The sequence below is a fragment of the Colobus angolensis genome, unplaced genomic scaffold, assembly GCF_000951035.1.
Source record: "Colobus angolensis palliatus isolate OR3802 unplaced genomic scaffold, Cang.pa_1.0 Scaffold32, whole genome shotgun sequence".
Classification (NCBI taxonomy): Eukaryota; Metazoa; Chordata; class Mammalia; order Primates; family Cercopithecidae; genus Colobus; species Colobus angolensis.
In genome coordinates, this window is record NW_012116488.1 from 6,278,784 (window position 1) to 6,284,264 (window position 5,481).

Sequence of the window (5,481 nt, forward strand, 5' to 3'; positions counted from 1 at the left end):
CCCAAAGCTCCGCCCCAACCTCCACAAGGCCCCAGCCCGGGCCCCGCCCCGAGCATGTAGTCTTCACCAATCACAACTCCGCTTCTGGCTCAGCCCCCCAGGCTCCGCCCCCACCTCCTCAGACTCAGGTCCGCCCCAGCAGCAGCTCCGCCCAGAACGCGTTGTCCCTGGCAACGCCGATCCCCCTTGCTCTGGCCCGGCGGCGGCGCGAAGTCCTGCTGGCTGGCTCCGCCCACTTCGGCGCCGCCAAATAACGGCATCTTTCCGCGCGCGGTCTTAGGCCCCTTCCTTTCTCCCCAAAACCTGCCCGGAAGCCCCATCCCAGCCTGCAAAAGTCCGCATGACGCCGAGTGTTCCCAAACTTCTCCTTGGAACCCCAGACCCCCAAAGTTGTTCTCCAGTTGTCGCGGGGCGCCTCTTCCGCCCGGACAGTCCGCATCTAGCGCCCATGGTCCGCCAGCGGGGCCCACGGGCTGGTGGCAGGATCCCGCGGGACCCAGGGACGCCTGTGCGCACGGCGTGGCCGGAGGCTGCTCTCCCAGAGACTCGGGCACCTACGGACCCTCCCAGACCAGGCGAAGCCCCACCTGAGGGGCTGGCTCAGGTCCGAAGGAGTTGGAGGGATGAAAATCTGGGTCCGCCCTCCAGGGAAAGCGGGATGTGTGCCGGGGAGGCGGGGGGTAGCGGAGGAGAAGGCATTTTCGAAATAATGATCAGGGCTTCCCTCTCTGTCGTAACGCATGTCTCCTTACCCATCCCGTATGATGATGAAGCCAACTCTGGGCGTTTTAGTTCCCAATTCCTATCCCGAGGGGCCACCCAGCGTGAAAGCTGTGACTGGGGACGGCCAGGTGTGCCCACTCCTAGCCCAGGTAAAGGTCCCCGGGCTGGAGGGAGGTGCCCAGGGAGTGTAGATGGTGCTTTCTGAGAAGAGGCAATGCCCCTGCCCCACGCTTGAGCCAGTCCTGGAGAGGTTGGGGGTTGGAAAACTAAGGGGACCTTTGTACCGCCTTCCCAGGTACAGCCAGGGACAGTCCCCGCCAGGGACATGGGACATGGCTGTTAGGGGTGTGTAGGCTGAGGGGCGACGGAGAGGGCCAAGCCTTAAGAGCCGTGCCCAGCACGGAGGAGGCGGGATTTCTGACCCCCGGGGCCACCGCAGCCTGGACAGGTGGGCAGCAGGGCGTCCATCCCCGCGACGCCTAGACCGTCCTCCCAGTTGGACTCGGGGACGTTGGCTTGCCACGGCGCCCCCGTGTGGCGGCGGTGACAAGCAGCCGCAGGCGCACCGGGTAACTCAGGCTGGCTCTGCTGGGGTGAGGTGTGGAATGGGGCCACCAAGTCCCCTGTCGGCTGTGAAAGCTCCAGGGCTTGGGGGCAGTTTGGAGGGAGGATGAGGCTGCAAGAAGGAGGGTGTGGATTCCTGCGCGCTGGAAGGTGGGTTGGGGTGGTTAGCTAGAAAAGAAATGTGACCGCACCACATTTAGTATCCAGTTTGTGGAACGGCTCCCTGAGACTACACATTGCATCGCACTGTCTGGAGAGGAATTTCTCTTGCCTTGTCTCTCTGGAACCCTGGAACAATGATTCTGTTAGCAGCAGCGAATCCATACGGGTCTGCAGCAGCCTAAGTTCTTGCCTCCTCAGAAGAAAGAATTCTACTGAGGGACATAAGGTAGAGTGAGAGGCAAGTTTTAGAGCAGCAGTGAAAATTTATTTAAAAGTTTTAGAGAAGGAATGAAAGGAAGTAAAGTATACTTAGAAGAGGGCCAAGCAGGTTACTTGAGAGAGTCAAGTGCGTGGCTTGACCTTTGACTCGGGGTTTTGTAGATTGGCATGCTTCCGGGGGATTGCATCTCTCTTTTCCCCTGATTCCTCCCTTGGGGCGGGCTGTCTGCGTGCGCGGTGGCCTGTCAGCACCTGGGAGGGGCCGAATGCACAGTTGTGTTTACTGAAGTTATGCGCACGCTCATTTGAGGTGTTTTTCTCTTACCGGTGTTCCTAGAGGAAGGTCATCTACCAGTTTATCGCTGCCCTTTTGCCTTACTGTGCATGCTTGAGCCCACTCGCCCAGCTCCTGAGATATCGGGAAGCCGATCACCAGCTTCAGGTGTTTCTATCTGTTGGGAGACTGCCTCTTCCTGGCACTTGCTGCGACCAATTATTTTAGAGAAGCAGTTTATCAACTGCCTGACCATCACCTGATGGTCGCTTGACATTCCTGGTTGGAGGAGGGCCCTCTCCTGCCTTGCTCATGTCTGCCTGACTACCTACTGTCACAGTTCCTTGATGGAAGAGCCTGGTCCTGAACAGCTCCAGGCCAGCCTGGAACCCCACAGAAAGCAGGTGTAGAGCAGCATCAGGGAGCAGTGGTCAGGGTGAACCTCTCCAAATACAGCTAAGGAGAGGAGTGGGCATACATGTTCTCTGACACATCGGGCAGCACCACTGAGCTCTGGCTCAACATGACCATGGCTTACCCCAGGAGTAGCACTTCCAGAGCAGTCTGTGTCCCCATCTGTGAGCCATCAGTCTCCCCTCTCCATAGGCACCAAGCACACAGCTGTCCCATCACCACCTCATTTGATGCTCCCAGTTATCCTGTGATCAGGTAAGGGAACACAGGCTGCACACCAAGGCTTCAGGTCCCATGGCTGAAGGCCCTTTTCCTGGGTGGGCAGCCCTGCCAGCCACCAGCAGGAGGCGCTGCCTGGAAGACGTGGCCAACCACCTGCTCCCTCACTGGAGGGTCTGGAGTAAGCTATTCAATGTGGCAGCCATTGGCCACATGTGGCTATCCGGTACTTGAAATGTGGCTAGTCCAATTGAGATGTGCTATGTGTAAGATACACACCAGATCTCATAGATTAATACAAAAAAAGAATGGAAAAAAAAGGTCACCTGGCACAGTGGCTCACAACTGTAATCCCAGCACTTTGGGAGGTGGAGGCAATAGATCTCTTGAGAACAGTAGTTCAAGACCAGCCTGGGCAACCTAGGGAGACCCCTTCTCTAAAAAAATGGGAAAAAAAAACAAAACTGGCTGGACATGGTGGCGTATGCCTGTGGTCTCAGCTACTCAGGAGGCTGAGGTGGAGGGATCACTTGAGCCTGGGAGTTTGAGGCTTCAGTGAGCAGTGATGGGACCACTGCACTCCAGCCTGGGTGACAGAGCCAGACCCTGCCCCCCCCCCAAAAAAAAGTCATTGATATATGGGTCACCTATTAAAATGATAATATCTTGAATATGTTGAGTTAAATAAAATATATTATTAAAATTAATTTTACCAGTTTTACTTTTTTAACTGGCTACTAGCAGATTTTAAATTACCTGTTTGGCTCACATTATGTTTCTACTGGATAGCACCAGTATGGACAATGACTATGGCCCCTAGAACAGGAGCATTAGCATTACCCAGGAGCTTCTAGAACGGCAAATTCTCAACCAAGACTGAGTCAAAAACTCTGAGAGACAGGACCCAGCAACCTGTGTTTTAAGCAGCCCTGTAGAATTTGATTCTTCTCAAGCTTGAAAACCACCGGTGTAGATGACATACGGGGAGTGGTTTCCCAGCAGGAATTGTTGGGGGAGATGCAGGCATAAGAGGTGGCTCTGAATTGACTGCCTTTACGTGGGTGGCCTGGCAGGGTGGAGGTGCAGTATCCCAGGGAAGGAGAAGGATCTGGCTCTAGGAGAATGGGCCTTGGTGCAAACCTGCCTCTAAAGCCCTGGGGACCACTTACATAACACCCTAGGAATCTGTCCCCTCATCTGAAAAACCGGGGCAGTGATATTGAGGGTGTCTCATGGAGCTGTTGTCAAGATTAAATGAGCTGACGCACCCGACGTAGCTGGCGTGTAATAAGTGCTCAGTAAAAGCTAGTTCTCAGTGGGGGAGGAGGGGAGAGGGGACAGATGCCGCACAAGAAGGCTTGGGTTCTACATGTTAGGCTGAAAGAGCTCTTTCTCCTGCTATTGTGTTTCTTCCCAGGTCATTCTGATGCTGGTCCTTCACGTGGCATGCCCCTCCTCACTCTGTCATAGACAGTTGGCTGCTGCCAGCATGGATGCCACCAGCCTCGGATTGAGCTTTCTGTCCAGGAAGCAACCTGGAGTGTACGTGCCATGCATATCTGCAATGCTACCTCATTTTTCATCCAGTTATCCTTCTGACGACCTCCGTTTTGCAATGAGACTCAGGTACAGAGCCAGGACTGGAACCCGGTTTCCAGCTTCCTTGAACCTCCCAAACATTTCTAAGGTATAAACATGGGGACCCCTAGGCTCAGTCTAGGGCCTGGGGTGTTGTAACCTCTGGCTGATGCCTTGAACACAGTCCTGGACACTGGGCCACCCCTGTAGCATTGACCCTGAAGCTCCAGAATTAAGCTGTGTGGCACTGGGCAGGGCAGCCCCTCTCTGGGAATCTGACCCTGGCTATTGACTAGAGGTTGGATTAGAAGGGGTAAGGGTGAAGGCTGTGCCTAGACCAGCCCCCATCCCCAGAGGCCCTGGAGGACTTTAAGGCAAGATCGGAGTCCCTGGGGACAGAGTCACTTCTGAATGCTCCCTCAGTGGCCAGCTGTAGGTGGTGGAGTGAAAGAAGCACTGGACAGGGAGCCCGCTCTGCCCTTCTCTGAACTTGTGTCCCAGTGGGGTGGGGGTGACTTTCAACACCCAGCAGGAAGGCCCACAGCAGGGTCCCAGAGCTGGACTGCCTGGGCTCAAATTCCAATTTTGGCTGTGTGATATTTGGTAAGTGACAAATGCCCTGGGACTCAGCTTCCACGTGAGTAAATGTGCATTAATATGAGGATTACATGAGTGAATGGTGTGTTAAATTTTCAGAGCAGTGTGTGGCATGTAATAAGCGCTCAGCAGAGGTCAGCTGTTGTAGAAAGTAAAAGTTCCTCTTCTGCCGGGCGCGGTGGCTCAAGCCTGTAATCCCAGCACTTTGGGAGGCCGAGACGGGCGGATCACGAGGTCAGGAGTTCGAGACCATCCTGGCTAATACAGTGAAACCCTGTCTCTACTAAAAATACAAAAAAGTAGCCAGGCGAGGTGGCGGGCGCCTGTAGTCCCAGCTACTCGGGAGGCTGAGGCAGGAGAATGGCGTAAACCCGGCAGGCGGAGCTTGCAGTGAGCTGAGATCCGGCCACTGCACTCCAGCCCGGGCGACAGAGCGAGACTCCGTCTCAAAAAAAAAAAAGTTCCTCTTCCAAGTTTCCCTTCTTGTTAAAGAATAAATCATAAGTGTTAGAAATAATAGTTTCTAAGACCAGAAAACCCAACGCTGCATGTTCTCACTCATAGGTGGGAAGTGAACAATGAGAACACTTGGACACAGGAAGGGGAACATCACACACCGGGGCCTGTTTTGGGGTGGGGGGATGGGGGAGGGATAGCATTAGGAGATATACCTAATGTAAATGATGAGTTAATGGGTGCAGCACACCAACATGGCACATGTATGCATATGT